The 19,720-nt window shown below is 38.5% G+C and overlaps 2 long non-coding RNA genes across 2 annotated transcripts in view; both read right to left on the bottom strand.

The window, feature by feature from the left end:
- Positions 1-17,598, bottom strand: part of LOC148659300 (uncharacterized) — a 46,185-nt gene extending 28,587 nt beyond the window's left edge. Inside the window, exons 1-2 of the long non-coding RNA XR_015940413.1 lie at positions 17,439-17,598; positions 11,784-11,902 (exon numbers count right to left, since the gene is read on the bottom strand). This is a non-coding gene — a long non-coding RNA (uncharacterized LOC148659300). The remainder of the gene's footprint in view (positions 1-11,783; positions 11,903-17,438) is intronic.
- LOC148659301 (uncharacterized) lies at positions 2,688-11,776 on the bottom strand. The gene is made up of 2 exons (XR_015940415.1): positions 10,719-11,776; positions 2,688-2,815 (listed from the first exon to the last, which is right to left on the bottom strand). It is a non-coding gene; the product is annotated as an uncharacterized LOC148659301 (long non-coding RNA).
- Positions 17,599-19,720: the final 2,122 nt, after the last annotated feature.

The following is a 19,720-nucleotide window of genomic DNA, read 5'->3' on the forward strand; positions in this document are numbered from 1 at the left end:
TTTTTGTGGCTGAGAGAAGGGGTGAGATAATTAAATCAGTGAATTTGTTACACACATTGATGATTGTGTGACAGAGACATACCGATCTGAAAGAGATATGTTACCACATTACCAAGTGGTTTTCTGCTCAGATGCATGCGCATTCCAGTGAATGTGGATTCACATATGACACAATACCAGGCACACCACAGAGCACACACAAACAACAGTACCCAGATGCTTGATTTTGATGACACGCTCAAAAAAGCAACACTGGTATACAGTAGGTGTTACTTGAAACAACGTTAGACAACCCCATTGTTCTTAGGGAACTCGGATTTATATTGTCTTCGAATATGAAGAATTTTGTGTGACTTTTTTTCCAAGGCAGCTTGAAATGGATACAGGAATTTGCACCAACAGTACAAACTATAGACTTCAGAAAAACGGTGTGTAGATGAGTAAACATTTTGCTTGAAGGTGTTTCTTGAGTTTATAAGAATTTAAAGTGGTAACTTGTTTATTCTACATTTCTCACCTTTTCCATAAGGTCACCATTCCACTTCAAAGCAAAGATGAAGGAGAAGTAGAGACCTCTAATAAAAGAATTTGGGATCATTAAACAAAACTGACTGATTGAGCAACCATTATTACAAGAGCATCTAATTTGTACAAGCAGACAAATTTGCCCACATTACATTACACAAAGATACATTTTATTTCATTAGAAAATTAAAGCGGTGACTCAGATTTTGAGTAATTAGTTTTCTCCTGATAATCACAGCTTGGTAATAAGGTACAGATCACTTACAATATTGTTAATGAAATGTGAAAAGGGACTAGGGACTCACCAGATAATGGCCAGCTTGTTTTAATTGTTCACATTTTTTCTTTCCTAGGGTGACACGGTCATTATTTCGCAGTCAGCACTTATCGGCAAAATCAGGTAGGATTAATGGTTTCACTTGCGCCAGTGAAAAATGTTTAAGTTGTCCCGATTATCAGTGCAGGGAAAAAGAATAATGGTTATTTGTCATTGTGTTTAGCAGTCAGAATGAATTATCCACCAAAAGACTAAGTAAGGAATACTATTAACCCTCCTGGAAAACTGTATCGAGGGCAATGTGTAGAGTGTCTCCACTGGAAAAGCCAAATGGGACAACACATTTTTTTCCTCCCTTTGATTCTGTGAATTTTCAGTTTCTTCTTATTCAGTACTGTAGCCAAAAGGCTCCTAATGTCAATAATAAATTGAGTTGAAAGCTGTTTGCCCCGGGATTGAAATGTAATAGCTATGGCAAAATCAAGGCATGAGCAGAAGCAGCCTACTGGAGTAATACTGGAGAAAACTGGAGAGCGCGCCAGACTAAAAGTTCTTGTCAGGGAGATGCCCTGTACGGCACTAAGGGTTTCAAGTCCAAATCCACATGCAGAGTGCATCATCATGTGTGCTGAAAACGGCTTATTTTGGACCCTAATGATTATTATTCCCTGCGTTTCTGTAATGTTTTTCATGTCAAGGGATCCTTTATGCAGTGCAGAAGCGAATCACTCACCTAGGTGGCACATGGCAACAATCATGTGCACAAAGACCCCAACACAAAGCAGAGCAGGAGGAGAATTAAGAAATTACTGTACCAGCTGAAATAAGGAGTGGCTTTTGGCGGCCAGATACAGTACAAACTCAAGACCAGAATTTGGCCAGAACACCAGGATTAATACCCATACATTAGCGAACAGTGCTGTGAGATCTTCATGATCAAGTAGATGACCATGTCGGGACCTCAGATCAATATTTACTCTGAAAGACAACACCTCTTTCACGAGTGCCTACCTTTACCATACTAGGGCTTTGGTTTGGAAATTCTAGTTCGGAGCAAAGTGCCACCTATTCGTCCACCCACACATACCATCCCAGTAGTGACATCCTAGACTGAGGCCTAACAAGATCCATCTATTAAGTTGTAAGAACCCATCTCCAGCAGGATCTCTTTATGGTAGTTTTCTCTTTTTATGAGCAAAAAAAAGTTACAAAAGAGATTTAAATGGAGCACATTTTTGTCAGCATGTGCCAAATCTTTTTTTTAAGAAACTAGATGTGCTTCTTTTCAGTTAACAGTTAGCTTTAAACATCTTTTCTAGTAACCAAAAACAAAATACCATATAATCAGCACTATTAGCTTACAACATACATCCAATGCCCGTTACTGTGTTTGATATAAATGATTTTGTACTCACAGCACTTGGCTTTTTCTCACTCAACATCAAGAACAAAACTGCTCAGTGAAAAAAGGCAGTTGAAGTGGAATCATAAAAATAAGTAGTGTGAGTGACTCTCCGACACTAGGGTCATTCTTTTGAAAATAAATGCTTGATTTTTATATCTTCCTACGACAGTATACAATCAAATACCAAAGACTAAAACCAGTTAATTAGAACCACGTTCCAAAAAACCTCCTTTAGTTTCAACAGGTTGACAAAAATGAGAAGCATTCAACAGACCCCCTCCACCCCACACACACACAACTCCTTTATCATTTGTCATCTTTCTTGTATTCAATCTCTGAGGCCTCAAACAGAAAGCATTAGCTGTGGCACCTGTGAACTTTGTGTGTGTGTGTGCGTTCTCTAGAAAAGGGTAGAGAGGGGAAAAATGGTGGTCAAGGCATTAGTTTTGGGGTGTGACGAAAAGGTTAGAGGACGCTGTACCTTGGTAAACCTTTTTATTTTTTTACATTCCTTCTGCATTTTTTTACAAACTCATTAGTGGAAATAACAAGTCTCTCCTCCTATCGCTCCTGCTGTGGGGGCTGGGCTCGTCGAATATCCCCGTTTTCTGTAGATGAAAGACACCTGTGAGACTTGCTGCCTAATTGCTTCACCAACACCCCCTCCTCCTTGGAAAGGAACTAAACTCTTTAATTAGGGGGAGATGAACATAACCTCACATTTGCACTATTCTGATGTGCTCCGAATGCCTTTTAAACAAGACCATGATTACGACGGACAATTTTCAACCAACCTTTCCTCACCGCTGGCTAAATATAGCCGACACACTGCAGTCTAGAGCACCACTAGATAAACGGTGGGGTGGGTGGGAGGAACAAGATTCCCCAATAAGCTGAACAAGAGAACAGAAAAACAGTGGTGCTAAGCTATGCTTTACTGCAGGTCCAACATGTTATAGCGTAGCCCAGACACGACTGCTTTACCATAAGATACTGCTTCAAACCATTCCACAACCCAAGAAAAAAACACATCCTGAGCTATCAGAATACACACTAATTTCATAAAAGTGTTGTACCATAATCTCCCTAGACACATTAGGAGGACAAGGTTTTTCAAGACAAGAATCCTTACAGAGAGTCTGTATTAAATACATGCTTTATAAACACAATATTTATCAGTAATGTGACTGCTGTCATTACTTTTGTATTCTACCAAATCTGTCCTTGAAAAAAGAAAGTTTTTTAAGGCCATGGATTTTTAACATGTTGGCTATGGCTCCCTTCATGCCCTCTTTGAGAGCCCATCAGTAAGGTTACAAAGAATACTAACAGTTGACCTTGGGGAGCCGAGCACATATGTTAGGTATGGATGCTGTCAATACTCTCTCTCTTCTCATGCTGTTCAGTTGGTCTTTATCATGCAAAAGTCAACCAGGGCCAAAGCAAAAGCTTAAACAATTATTGTGAGGTTCAATTGCAAATCGCAAATGGAACAGATCATTAAATCTGTGCAGATCCTTTATTCAAGGAAGACCTGTTGTCATTGAATTAGTAAAGAAATTAGTTAATCAGTAAAGTAACAAGTGGCAGCCAAGTACCTCAATGAGCATTCACCCAAGTTGAAGTTCTTACTTCATTGATAAACAAAATGAACAAGGGAGCTACTGTAGGAAAAGTGCCTGGCATTTTAATAACCCTAAAAAAAGCACCCACCCACATCCTTTCTTTTACAATAATATTAATTTTATTTTTAAAACTAACAGGACTCATTCTTAACTATATAAATGTATTTGTGATTATTCAATAATAACAATTGCTAAATGTAAAATTATATTTAGGAATAGAATGATACATTCCTGCATTCCTACTCTATGATTATAATTATATTTAGGCATATTCTGATGCAGTTAATCCACAATGTTTAATGGAACTGATACACTATATGCACAGTCTATAGACTAATGTAATTGCCTGAGAATGTAGAAATGAAGCATCGAAACAGGGAACAGATAAGCAGCGAACTAACTTTACTGTTAAATTGCATGCAATATTAGCTGTCTGTGAAAAAGGGCAACAATTCCCTAACAATGTCAGAGCACAGGCCCCAACTTTAGATACTTCGATGGCCAAAAACTCTTTTTACCTGAAGGTGCTGAACTCCCTCTTATTGTGTGATAACCTAGCACTCCAAAAAAATCGAATAAAAAGGCGACAACACAGAGGCAATTGAACTCATCTGCGCTGAGGAAAATTTGGGAAACTAAGAGTAATACGCTGAACAGATGTGTTGATGTTAATTTCCTCTTGTATCCACTTTTACCCAAAACATAGAGTATTGATCCATTAAAGCAAAGCCAATGACTTTATTAGCACCGTTGGTACAAAGGGGATGATATGTGCTATGCCCAAACTTTTAAGAGGAGTAAGTAAATTAATTATACATGTAACAAACAGCTGTCCCAGTGACCCTTTAGTTTCGGGTTACAAAATTACACTTTCTAAAAGGATACTAAGATGACTGTTAATACAATTCTAGTATTATAGATGTTTCTTGCTACCTTCTGCACATAAGCTTAGGGTTAGGGTTCAGGTTGTGACCAAGATTAGAGTTTTGTTACTTGCAATTAATCCGCTGTACAGCTTGATTAGCATTGAATTTATGTTATACAGTATTATTAATACTTTATTAACATTTTTCATTTGTAAATTGTGACCAAATATCATTTGGTTTTAACAATTCCCTTGCCATACCCTTGGCCAAAGCCTTACCCAAAGCACCCAAAAAACACCCAACTGCCTTAAACCTGCATCTATTTGCCTGCTTCCTTGTGTGTGCAAATAAACAAAGAACACATGGAAAATCTTATGAATTTTGACAATAGATGCAGCACTACATTAGTGACCTTTAGACCAAGAACACCACCCTCAAATCAACTATCAATGTCCAGTTTTCTTGACCAGTAGGAAAAGGCAATATTGGCAAGCAGGGACTGGAGAAGGATGAGGTGAACTAAAGCATATCACCCAAAAATGATCGCTCAAGGCTGTTTTCTAAATAGCCCTTAAATTCAATGGATTTGATTTTTAATTAATCATCAAATGGGCAACCAGTGTTCTGCAGATGATGAGATAACGCAGGTAGAAAATGGAAGTGAAATGTGAGGTGGTAATGGCAGCGTGTTGGATGAAATGGTTTTACAAATCTTCCCTTCCTGAACTCTTGTGTTGCTGGATTTTTTTTATTTTCAGAAGCAGCTGGATACTGCAACCTGTACACAGTATCCTACATCATATGTTATGCAAATTTGACATCAAGGTATTTGACCTGACGTTCTTCACCAGGAACCAATGCAGTGCAAATCTGTATTAATTTAGATAAAACTGCAAAAACCAAAGAAGAAAATTCTCCCTCTCAATAACAAAATCGCTTCCAAATTTGACTCAGTTGTGCACAGGGTCAAAGGGAATCCAATCACTGTGAACAAGAAGTTCTGCTCTACTGCTCAATATTCTACAGCATAAAAGTCGGCAGATTGAATTTTGGAAGAAAGGTCTCACTGCCACAAATTAGCAGCATCAATTCTACCCTCACTGTAGATCTTGGTAAGATATTTTATTCCTGGCATAAAAAATCCAATGTTGCCTCTCTAATCTGCCTCTTGTTCAGGCACTAGACCACTTAACAGAAAAATAGAGACAGTGCATTACAGTGTCAGGGGCTGTGGTTCAAGGGTGACCATATTTCTCATTAAGTGCTAGTTCCAAACCGTTCTGCTAGCCGAGTGAAATCAATAAACGTAGTGTCAGTACGATCCGACAGTGGTGAATGATACTGTAATTGAACTGACTCACCAAAAAAAAAGAAGTGCCATTATCAAGAATTTAACTCTGAAGGTGATGTGAAGGCTGCTGATTTGATTTCATGCACCAATCTGACATTGAGAGGTAAGGGCAGGGTCTGGGATCTGTGGTTATAGGCTGAAGCTAGCCTGAAGTCCATCATTTCAGGGTGGTTCCAGTCCAGAGAGATGTACTGTATTTAAGACAATCAACAAAGGACGAAATGGGTACTTCTCTGGTCCGGGTAAGGATCAGATTTTGTATGTACTTAGAACTGGAAAACAAATGGATTCTCATTCGCCAAAACTGAGTGTATATCTCAGCAGCTATGATGGTGATTTCGAGAACTAGCTGTTTCACTTTGAATCAGATCGCATGGCAGGGGAAGCTGTGGATCTTGATTAAAATAATTGCTGTCTAAATTACAGATGAAAACCCTCCCCCTGCAAATTTAGTGACTGGCCTGCAACCTTTTGTATATCAGAGTCTTCTTGTCCAATCTCAATAGAAAGCCACAATCATTTACTGGGTTTCAAATCAGTAATTGGCACCTGGTAAAAGCTTGGATTCATCCATTGCCACAGGTGCACACAAACAACCAACAAAGACCTTGTATCAGAGACGCCAGTAAGTCTGTATGGCCCAGTACTGAATCAAATTAGGAAAATCGGTGCCGGTACACAGAACCATTGAATCACTGTATCAGGTTCACAGTCTATTTAAATTCACGGACTTTTTAGGCAGACGTTCGGAAGGAAGCCAAATTCTAATCTCACCCACTTCTGCTCTCCTACATATAAATATCTCGCGTCCTGAGCACCACTTTGCGCAACTTTCTGCGTTTGCAGAGACACTTTCCAATTCCCCAACACTTACACCCTCCATTGTTCCCTAATATCGTGACATTCACCCCTCCTTCTCACAGCTCCCACGGGATACGATGCTGTGGCTCAGCTCCCTCCCCGCCTTCTCCTCACACTCGCCCTGACCACCATCCGCCCCCCTCCAGCCAGGGCAGGGGGAGTCACTTTCCTTCTCCACCGAGAAGAAGCAGCTCCTCCACAGTGTCAGCAGCCTCCTCTACCTCCCCTGCTCATCCACCCACACCCCACTGGAGACCGTCTCCAGTGCAGCCCTCAAGCACCACGGTTTTGGCAGCGAAAAGTCAGGGATCCTACCGGAGAAAAAAGTTCTACCCTGATTCATGAAGATGAAGCCAATGGAAGCCAATGGACTAGACAGGACAGTGTGCTGACAGTACCTTTAGCATTTCGGTATCGTATTGGTGACCCCACTCAGTTTCCTTAAAATGTTTTTTTTTTTTAATTTATTTTTATTTTAAGCTGATTCTTCTTGAAAAGAAGGGGGGTTAATACTACTGTATCTTTAAGACAACAAAGTTGCTCCCCCGCTGCCTAGTAGACAGAACAAACACCTTTCAAGCTACGGTCTTTCAAGGAAATGGCAACAGCTGTATGTATCTGAAAAAATGATCAGGTTACCAAATTAGAAACGAAATAGGCCCTTCCATTTTTTCAGAGCCTCGACAACAACCCAAATGCATGTATAAGAAGTACTCGTATGCCAAACGAATGAAGTGCTAGAAAAAAAAGATCTTTGAAAAACAGCTTGATGAGGTCAAAGGATCAAGAAGCTCCTAGCGACCAAACGAGAGAGATGGGCCAAGTGGCCTCCTCTTGTGTGTAACATTTCTTATTTTCCTATATTTTTATCAGCTGCTGTGCTTCACAGTGAATGACCTTACTCTCAATATCTCTAATTTCTTGGAACTGCTGCCAATATTTTTCGACCGTGCTTTGGCAGACACAAAGCTCAGGCACTGCTGACCACCGAGAATGGCCTGGCTACATCTTCTTTAAAGTGATACCCTCTTATACATAACACTCCTCTTCATAGTGCGGTATTCAACCAATTGAGCACATAAGACCTCTTTGATGTGTGTAGTGGCATCAACTTAGTTAATTCTTCCAAAAACAAACTTCATCACCTAGTTCCTCTTTCCCACAGATCTTCTCTCTCATTTCTTTCACTGTAACATTAGTCAAGCAGGATCGGAAAAGGTGGAGTTAGAAATGCAGTTCTTTGAGATTATTTGCTTCAAAGGTGATATGGAAACTCTGATTTCTTATTAAATAATTGAGGCTACGTTGTTTATACAGTGGTCTCTGTGATTGACTGTCCCACCCTCTTCTCCCTCCTGCACTAAGGAAAGAGGAGAAAAGACTTCTCACATAAAATTAATCATCCCGGCTCAAGCCAGAGAGCCAGCAGAGGGAAGTTCTTCCGAATCTAAGAATGAAGGTGAAGTGGCATGCAGCATGCAGAACATTAATTCTCACCAGAGATTTTATTTCACATGGATGTCCTTGAGTGGCAGTTACATATCCACACGAAAGTTTGAAATTCAGCTGATGGAGGGACATGCGGATCAATAAGCAATTTGTGATCAAGCAAAGAAAGATGGGCCAAAGGGCCTCTTCTTATCTTGTATTGTTTCTTATGCTATGGTTTAATGCGGTCACTTGTGTGTGGCGGTGGAGCACAGCCACAAGCTAGAGATTGTTAAAGTTCCCGTTTGTGCAACAGGAGGCACACAGCTTATCAAGGAGTCAAAAGGATATTGATATTGATATTGAATATCTTCAATAAAAGATCTCCCCAACTCTGGCGTCAACAGCACTGATACATCACGTTTTACAGGTCTCTGAAAATCTTCAGTAGCTTAAGGCAGAGAAAAAGGGTTAAACTGATCCAATTAAAGCTTTCTTCAACCAGACTGCTGATATTTTCGTGGCAATTTCTCAGTCCCTCTTCCAGGTCACTTGAGGTGCAATGGCAGGAGGCTCAGGATGGGGCTGAAGTTTAAGGAGCATAGATGGCAGCTTGTCGAGGTCCAGATGTATTGGGATAAATCCTTACTATTGCTACCTGCTCATAATACGTTCAATTACCACATTCATCACATGACAATTGCTTTGTTTCGCCTTCAAATGCGAAGCACTAAGGCATGAGCTGAAACCCTAATTCTTCTGTTAACGTAAACAACTGTTGCTGCCACTGTGTGAAATTGGACACGTGAGAGCCCAACTACACCAACAGACCAACAGGAGTTGATTGAAAGCCTCATACAACATTGATATCCATCAAACACGAAAGGGATCCGGTCCAATACACTGCTCCTTTAAATACAGTGAAATATGGAAGTATACTGTACCACGAATTATACAATGGTCGATGGCATTATCTTATTTTTTTCTTGTAGGCTATAATAGTGAAATTAAGTTTTGAAAAATAATCTTACAGCAATTTCTAACATTAATTCTCTAAAGAGAATTGATACTTCTTATTCTGAGACACATGCTTAAATGTCTAGAAAAATTAAACACCCAGAGAGGCAGTGCAACAATCCACACAAATGCAAAACAGGGGAAAATACCTATTCTGTTTCTTCCAATTCTTTTTCCAAAATCTGAAATTTTAACCCACAACTCTGAGTCTGCACAGAGGCAATTGCAGAAGAAACACGCAAGTTCTATTACACCAAAAGGAAACTCACACTGCTTTTGTCTTCGGCCTGAGGCAAACTACTGTCCGTTTAAAAGAGCAAAGAGCTGTGAGCTCAACTGTACAGCCTTTTGTTAAATTTTTTAGGCCTGCAGGTGCAGCGGACATGGCAACGTATGGTTTTCTGTAATGTTTTGTGTCTTAAATATGATATGTCCAGCATGTACTTTTACTAGTGTTGAATGCTGCATCTTTATAAAGTAACTCCTGGTATGGTGTGCCGTCGTTACTGTGACAGGACAGACATAAACAGCTAGTGAGCCCTTCTGCTGGTACAGACCATGTTTGCTTAATCCTGTCTTTCGATAACATCAGATCAGCACCTCCCCAGCTTTGCTAATGCTACTGGGTGACCTGTAAATATTCATATGTTGTAGCAAGGTTTCCCAGAGAGCAGTGCATTAGCCCGCTCACCCTTTTCCCTGGCTAGAGCAGTTGTTCCCTTATACTCATTTTATAGCACATAGAGGGAAGAAACTCCCAGTCATTTAGTACTAAGTGCATTAACAGTTCACGTCTGAGTAGCAAACTACCACATCGTTTGGTGCTGCTGAGACATAAATACATGTTATTAAAATATTAAAGAAGACATAGAGCTGATGGTCCAGAGTCCCACAAGTCCCAGCCTTTTGCTTTCAATGGAACTATGAACCAGGCATTCCTACCGCTTAGTCAAAATGTCCTCAGGGTATTCAACAGCTGTATAAAATTTCAGTGGCCGACTGAAATTGCCATGAGTTTCAGAGGTCAACGTGTAATGATCATTTGAATGCTTGGTAGCATGTGTATTAACTTATAAACAATCAAACATCATGAAGACTAAAGAAAACAGCTATAAATTAATCAGAACCAGTAAACGCCTCTTCCTCAAAAGTCACGTCCTTCTGCACAGCCTCCTCCCAATTGTCTTATGGGCTTTCGTATGGCAGAGGAAGGAACACTAGCCACTGCTCCTGGTTTGGTGCAAAACAGCTTATTCTGAGTCTGTCGGAAGCAAGGAAAGAGATCCTGAAGCAAAAATAGGAAGTAAAATCACTATAATGTGTGGTGATATGTTTAAAATGTTTTCGGAGTGCCACAAACTACCTGGGTTCTTCTGACTGTGGAAATGCCTTTGGATAGGTTTCGAGAGTTTGAAAATACCATCTTCAGAAGATCCCCATGTCTGGACAAAGAACAATGATGCAAACAGAATGGATCAGTGCTGCAGACCCACGACTGATTAACTTTAATTTAAAGATGAAAGTCTAGATTTCCAGTGAAAAGAGAAAGGTTATCCCTCATTCAACATGATTTATTACAATTTGGCGGCATTCACAAAGCTAAGCACAGCACATGGGTTCCGGCTCTCCCAGGAAGAGCAAGCCCACTGTCACCTCTTAACTGATGGGGCAGGAGTTTCAAGGGGGCAGGTATCGCCTGTGACAGGATCTCCACCAAGAGTACCTCGCCCCTTTGCGCTAATCCACTACATTCATTTTTCTTGTCTCCCTCCTTCAAAATGTCTGTTAACTGCTCTCTATTATCTGTTTGTGTGGGGAGATTTTTTTTTTCCTCCCATGCATGTTTGATATATTGGAAAGAGAATGATTGTTCTCTGCAATGGGGCCAGCCCATGGCTTCAGCAAGACAAATCGCTACAGAAAGCCCAAATGGCAGTCAATGATAACTCATTGTGAGGAGAGTAAGTGACTTCCAATGGAGTGGACTGGGACGGAGAGTAATGGCAAAGCATGGGTGAAAAATAGATGTTTGGCTCTCTGTAATTACTACATTAGGAGGCTCACCGTTAATCTCCCAAGCCACAGGAAGTGTTTACATGGTGAAGACTAAATAAAGGCAAAAATAAATGGCTACAGTAGGACGGGGGAAACACATCACCTCCACCCTCTGCCTTATCAAAAAAGACAGTATGAAAAGAGCATAAGAATAATAAGATGTGCTTATTTTTCTCCGTCACATCATCGTGGGACTTGCCCTGCTCTCCAGGACAGCTCTCAACAATCACCCGCACGGACTGATTTCCTGTCCAAACTATCTTTAACCTTCACAGGCCTCTGCCCACCCCCAAAGTCACAAAGACAGATATCCACATATGAAAGTAAAAGTTCAAACATTACAGGAGAGATGTTTTTCGAAAGTCATACGTGCCTTTCTGAAGTTAATAATCCATCGGCAAATGCAGGGGGGTGGCAGCCGCTGCTAATCTTCCACTTGGTGTTCTGCGGCTCAACACTCTTGCTTCTTGGTCAAAGGCGGGCAGGAGGACGCTGCAATATGGTCAAATGGTGTCCAGTGTGAGTAAACAATCTGTTTTTGTAAACGTACTTTTAAAGCATAGCTACTAGCAGCTACTACAGCTTAGTCATTCAATCTCTGAGTGACGGTGGGCCAGTGTCTTCCCGAACCCTCCATCTGTTTTTCTCCCAGCCCAGGATTCAGATTGTTAGGCTTAAGTCTGTCCTGTTTTTCCCTGATGCCCAAATCTTGACCTCTGCCTAATTCCTCACCAGACGGGGGTACATTTTCTCTCGCTGCGCCCGTAAACAGACGGCCACAGCTCAGCTGTCTAGGGGCAAGAACACGTTAAAACACTTTTAGGTGTATAGTGCCTGAAGATGGCTCCATTGTGAAATGGCAACATATACAATAGGCTTTTTTCTAAAGCCCAAACACTGAAACTGGCCTGGGGTCTTATAGGTGTCAAACAGGGGAGACTCCATCACTCTGAGCAATCTTCAGGCTATGCTCACCAGCTTCCCTGAATGAGACAGACCCCTTCCACTGCATGACAGTGTAGAGAATGCTACTTGTTTAACGTCTGCACAATCAGTTAAAAATAAAAAAATAAAAAAAATAAGAGTTTCAACAAAATGTCCACCGGCATTTCTTACTTCAGTGAAAGAGGCACTTTGTTTATGATGACAGCCCCTTATCATTTGAGAATAAAATAGTACATTCATATTTTTGGATTTATGTCTTTGTTTGTATTGGAATACAGTACAGAGATTTGATTCTGCAGGGCTGTATAAACAAGCATAAATGCCTCCCGTAGAATAAGAGAGTTTTTTGGATAATTCTTATCATCTCCAAAATAGAGCTATTGGACTGTGTGACAGTACACATTTTGCAAGCTTGTTACAAAAAATACTGTTGGTTTTAAGAACAATAAAGATGTGTACATTGTACTTTCTATTTGTTTTTAATGTATTTCTTATGCAATATAAATAATGTGAATTACACACATTTCATAAAAGCATTAAAAGGTGAGTTTTGTCTTCTTATTAGCTTTATATAAGTTTAAGGGGTATTTGAGTCTCAAAACCTTTATTTCTGTTGTATAACTAGATGGCACTTGTTGTTAAAATGGTCTGACAACCATGAAAAGAAATTAATTAACTGGAAGATTTTCTTCTCTTTCCTGAGTGTAACATATCTCATTTGAATGTAATTGATGCATAATATTTTATCTTCTGAAAGCTATTACAGGGCTACATATTCTGTTTCATCACCTGAGTATACTGCAAATCATGAGTCTTCACAACAACAATAAGAATTATATGAATAAGGGTTCAAAAACAGTCTTTCTCAATTTCCTTAATTCATTCATTTTATTGGGTGTTCTCTATTATTATCATTATAAAATAATAATAATAATAATAATAATACAATGTATTTAATTGTATACTGTTAAAAAGATTAAATAGATTTATTTTTTTATATTTGGAAACAAGCATTGGAAAATAATTGTCACCAAAAATTAGGGATGGTTTTCTATGTTTTATCAACTATACTTTTCATGTTTATTAACTTTTTTCATCTTGTATATGATTTACTTTGTTGTTGTTTTTTCCTAAGGGGTTTCTTTTAATGGTTCGGCCAAAGACAGTACCTTCCCCAAGATGATTAAAGTTGATTTATGTACAAATACAGTGGAAAACATCAGGTTATTAGTTATTTTTTTTCAATGTCAAAAAGAAAACATGTACAACATGAAAACATTAAGGATACATAATTAGCAAATATATATTATTATTCTTTTTCAAGTTCATAAATAAAAAAATGATTTTACACAAAAGTGTCAATAAATCCACCATAACTCAACCTGCAAAACTGAATAAAGAAGCTGTTAACAGCAGAAACAGACAGACATGCACATGTACTTGATTGTTTCACAGTTAGGATGTCTCTGAAAACTACTATTCCCTCTCTCCTACTACCACTAGACCCAGGTTCAAACTCCAGGTATTTTTAAACACAGAAATATTTTCAAGTCACTATTTAAAAAACACACAAGAGAAAAACAGTATCTATCAACAATTAAGAATAAAATACTGTCCAGAAATCGGTAGCAAATTAATTATTACAGATTTTTTCAATGCCTTTAATATGTATTCTCATGGGTATTTTCATCCAAAACATTACATATAATATTTGTTACATTTTAGGTAATATACAATACATTTTGATCTTGAATATAATACTGTAGAATAATCAAAATAACTAGAATTTAAATATGAAATAATGCACAGACCAACAACCCAGTGATTAGTGAGTTAAATATTTCCCATATTTATTTCAACAAAATGTGTCACTGGTGCTCTTAGTGAAGCATCGATAGAAATAAAATGTCATTGTACTCAAAGTTCAAGCACTTTTTTACTGTTCTTAATAATTCACAACTTTTCTATTTTGTTTAAAGTAGATATTAATACAGTTCTCTCTTAATACTCCAAAATCATAAAAATCTACTTTAAGCCAGACCGAACTAATTAAACTAATTAAAACCTGAATACCCTAAATCCAATCACTACTGCTTTTAAATACACAGTTGTCTTAAGAGTTTTGAAAGCAGTTCAAATAATTATAGAAACTGGTGTGCTTTTATCTATGATGCTTAAAGTAATTAAAACTTATAGAAAATATATATCAGAATTAACTTCTGTATATATATTATAATATACAGTATATCTATTCTTGTATTCTTTTTGTTTTCAATCCCAATGCTACCTGAAACCCTGAGCTTAAAATTGTGTTACAAATGATTGTCCACAATGAATTTCCTGCTATAAACCTAACTGCTTAACTACATCCAGTGCATATACTGTACATACAGTATATATATATCTATCTCATTAAAGTGTATCTGACTCAGAATCACTAGAATTTCTTACAAGCATAGCCGTCTTTTCAAAAAATCATTCATTAAGCACTGGTCAAAAGAAAAGTGGTGCTGTATATTACAATTGTTGAAAGCACTGAAGACACAAAGCACAGTCACAACATGATTGAAGGATACAGTACCCCACAGTTAAACAAAGACATACTACTTAGAATATCTGAAAAGATTCAGACAAAAAATGCCTTATGTTTAAAAATGCTCACATTTTTATCAAAACAATGTAGAGTGAATATATTATGTAAACTTATCTTTTGTCATGAATATATATTCACCTAGCACTGCAAGTGCTGCACTTTCTTCTGTCTCTGAGCAGTCTGATATAAAGCATGTTGCTTATTTTCTATGTAGACTGCACTAGCAGCAAATTCTACTAATTTGCCTGGTAATCCAGCTTTGCAGGACAGTATGGACAAACCACTACATGTTCTTGAGCATGTGTTTTTTTTTCTTCTTACCAAGACTGGTGAGAAATGTGATCACTGCACATGCAGCACAATTGAATGTATTTCAATGTCCAGGTGAATAGAAACTAACAACAACAGAGAGAACTCTGGAAACAAACTCTTCTTGCTCATGTACAGTGGGACAAGTCACAGAACAGCAAGCATTCTGAAAGCCTGCAGAGGAAGAGCAAACTTCCAGAGATGAAAATGAATTCCAAGCCTGGCTGAAACAGTTTCAGGAGACTTTAGGGCTTTCATAAAGAACAACAACCATTGTTTGACTTACTCCAATGTTGCAGATAAAACCCTTCCTGTATCTGTTTTTCCTAATTGTAAAGCTATTTAATACTGCTTCCTGTCACAATCTTACTTTAAAGATATTTTTGCTAATATTCTAAATTGATCATGGAGTACATAACAGTACCTAAAATTGTCAAAACCAGCTGGTAAAGATATTAGGAATTTTAAATATATGTAATATAAAATTCTAATATGAATTATAACATAAAATGCAGAACATAAAACAGACAAAAGATGTGGTCAAAAGCAGAAGATATTACTTTGATAGTACAGGTATGGCATTATCACCAAACAAATCTTAAATATTATTTGCAGTGGTAGTAATTCTACCATCATCCCCCTGGCATACAAAGAGATTGGCACATATTAAAACAATTAAAACGTTTGTCGAACCTTCTTTGTGATAATTTACTGCAAACACTACTGGTGCAATTTTAATTGCCTTGCACGTCCTTCCAGTATGCAGACGTCAATAAATGGAATTAGTGCACACTGCATCTCTGCTGGTATCGCCTGTGCATTCTTACACTCCGGGTTATTTTTGCCTCTCTCGTCCAGCTGCATGCTAAATTAGTATTAATGGCAATATCATCTTCCTGCAGTAGGCTCCTACCTGCAATTTGTTTTTAATTACTCGCTGCGTTCTGTTTCCTTCTCACTGACAGCCATTAAATAGGGACTGACACCAGCGGCGGGCAGAGCAGAGAGAGAGGCCACACAACGCTGCTATTAGGCGGGCTACGGCGCCGCCTAGTGGACCACATTCCCAATTTCCCCAGCCATCACTGGCATGGCTGTCGTTTTAGAAAAGATAATACAGTGCATTCCAGATTTGTGTACTTTAAACACTTGTTTAAAATTGCCAGTCAATAGGAGACTACATAAAATAAAATGGGTGGAATATGTTTGTAAAATGTAAAGTATATTTGTTTTTTAGATGATCATGAATAACAGTCCCTAGATTAATTTATTTTTAATATAAAAGAACAAATATAGGGGAGTCTGGGGAAAGAAAGAAGCCAGCGTTTAAATGTCTTAATAAATATGATTTTATCAATTAAAAAAACAATTATGATTTTCTGCTAGTTTTTTATGCGTTTATATAATAATGCTAAATGTTTTTTTTTTTTAAAATCTGAACCCCTAACATGAAAAAATGTTTCAAAATTAATTCTAAAGCACCTACGCAAAAAAAAATGTGATATCTTTCCTCCTTTTCCATTTTATTTCAGAAACATTTATCATAAACTTGTAGCAGGCGGCTCACTGTAAGGGGTCAAGTATATCCAGTTTTCCTGCAGGAAACTTCACACTAATACGGGATTAGCAACCATAGCGAAATTATATATGTGCTCATAAACGCAGATCTGCGCGTTCAGAACTTTGACGCTTTGTTTAATTCGTGAAATAGAGTTGAGCCCAGGCTAAAGCTTTCTAATGATTTATTTAAATTTGATTTTATTTTTGTTGAAGACGGGATTCTCCAGAGAATATTTTAAAGTACCCTGCACATCACAACTGTACTAGCAAAAAATAAAATCTAATTTTCGACGTCATCATTTTTATAGACCTCCACGAATGCCATTTTAAATCTGATATATTTATAACACATGAATCAACGTCTTTTACTGCGTCTAAGGAGTATAAAACCACGCACTGACTTATGAGTTTTTTCTTTCTTGTTGTTTTGTCACCTCTCTGCAATTTCCCGTTGTTTTGTGAAGGTTGCAAATATACAGTAACTGTGCGAACAAAAAGATCTTCTTACGAATAGTTTGCCTTCGTTCAAACTGTCAGCGGTGGGCATGGTGTTGTGTTTTATTGGAAGCAAATCTAAGGCTGAGCAGTTTGAGTTCTGACCTGTTCCCAAAGCATCCTTACCTTGATTGGCTTTGATTGACAAAGTAATAACAGATCATTGAGAGTGCACGCTGAGATCCTCCCGATCTCTGGCCCTGCGTCGGTGCGCCCGCGGAAGCGCTCTGCGGCTGGGGCCGCGACAGTGAGACTGCACGGCTCAGGCACGGGGCAGAAGAGGAGGAGGCGGGGGGCTGTGTCCAGTCTTTCAAAGGGGTTAACCTGCTTGCCTCTGCGTGATACACAGCCGCAGAAGGCAAGGAGAAAACCCTTCGATTGCGCGGTGGTAACTGTTCCTGAACTGTGTGAAACTGTTACAGATGTTTTATAAATATATATATACATCTCTAAAATATAAATATGTTTTATAATACTACTACTACCAATAATAATTTTATTGTTGTTGTTGTTGTTGTTGTTGTTGTTGTTGTTGTTGTTGTTGTTATTATTATTTACCTCTTTCATTTATTTTTCTAAGTCTACCTTATTAAGAATTCCTATAAATCTATAAAATTACAAGAGGCACGTGAAAGTTTTACAGTAGATACAGTATAACTTAAAATCTATGTCTTTATAAAACATCTGTAATAGTTTCACAATACTGGAACCTGCTTTTCTTTCTCGCCTCTATCTCTGAAATCACTGTCAAAACCTACTGTAGGTCTGCAATGCTCCTGTTAGCAGAAGTCCCAGTGTGGACCTTCTGCAGCTCAGGCTGCTTTAGCTGAAGCCCTGGCCGCAAGGGCAGTCAGCTACTGTGAGAGTGAGAGGGACAGCAATTATCATCTTTTCTTCATTTCAAAACCTCCCTTTCATTCTCTGTGAATTCATAAACCAAGACTTTGACTGATTTCCCTATTTAATTATTGAACAAGACATAACTGTGTTTATTTTATTTGTTTTTTCCTTGTTTTGTGCAATATTTCCTATGTCTCTAAACTATGATGTTATGCTAATGTCATTATGTCATACACTTACTACACTGTATGGCATAGTAATGTTCCCTGTATGCAGTCACTCCATCCACCCATCAATCACCTCTAGTTGCTTCATCCTATAGAGGGTCCCACCGAGACGCAGCCCAGCTTGACAGACACAGAGAGCAAGACAAGACAAGCCAACTGCAAGGCACACGCACACACACAGACAATTCAGAGACACCAATTAACCTAAACAGCATGTCTTGGAAGGTGGTAGAAAACAGGAGCTCACAGAGGAAACCCAGATGAACACATGGGGAGCATGCATGGTCCACGCAGAAGGTAGTATAGCCTCGATTTGAACCCAGGACCCAAGAGCTGTTGGCCAGCCTCACAGAATACTGCACCAGAGGACCCCGAATGGTGATTCGTGATCCTTCATTGTGCACTGTTTTATCTAAGTCCCTTGGAGAAAGACTTCTGCCTTATAAAATGAAATGTTTCTTTAGTTTAATTTTATACACCTTGTAGTCCATTGTACAACTCCAAAAATCCAGTATTATTTGTTTTGTGTGTATCCCTAAATATACCATATATCATTCCCCATGAGAATACTATCATAATTTGCAAGTAATTATAATTGACGTAGCTATTTTATTTTTAGTGAAGGACTGTGTTCCATAACTATGAAGGCCATTTCAGTCTGTTCCTTTCAATGTGAAGTTCTATAGTATGATTTTTATGCTTAACAGCAGCAGAGGAATGCTCAAGGCATTCACTTGTTAAAGTGAACCTGAACTCAGCCAGCTGTACCCAGAACCGGGTAAATGATTATGTTGAAACCGTCATCATGAAAGCTACAAATAAGTTCATAGCATGGTCTAATCTGAGGTCTTCTGGAATACAGACAGTGCCTCCTTGTCCTCACCTCACCGCCACTTCATCCCGTGCTAATATACCACAAAAGATATCAGGTTTAGAAAAAAAAAATGACAGACAGTTTAAAAGCTCTGCTGGGTGTTTGAAGTGATAAAAGTGACAGAGGCCTTTAGGAGTGTGTGTACGAGTGGCAGTAATAGAGATGAGTGAAAGGAGGAAAGTTGACACATGTTTTCAATCCAAGGGGAAATTTGACCCAGCTCAGTTATTAGAGATGAAGGCCAGAGAAAGTAGGATTTGTTAAGTCCTTGAATCTCATCACAGAAGAGGAAATGACCTCACAACACGTTCCTCCCCATTCTAAATGTTTTCTCTTGTCTATGTTCCTGTTATTACTGTAAATGTATGATCTGGACTTCTGTCACAAAATGTACAGAACCTGTAGTCAATTCTAAGATGTGTTCTACTTTTGCCCAAATCTCCAAGACTCAAGATTTTTTGCCTTGC

Source organism: Lepisosteus platostomus, chromosome 7, assembly GCF_059453375.1.
Source record: "Lepisosteus platostomus isolate fLepPlt1 chromosome 7, fLepPlt1.hap1, whole genome shotgun sequence".
Lineage (NCBI taxonomy): Eukaryota > Metazoa > Chordata > Actinopteri > Semionotiformes > Lepisosteidae > Lepisosteus > Lepisosteus platostomus.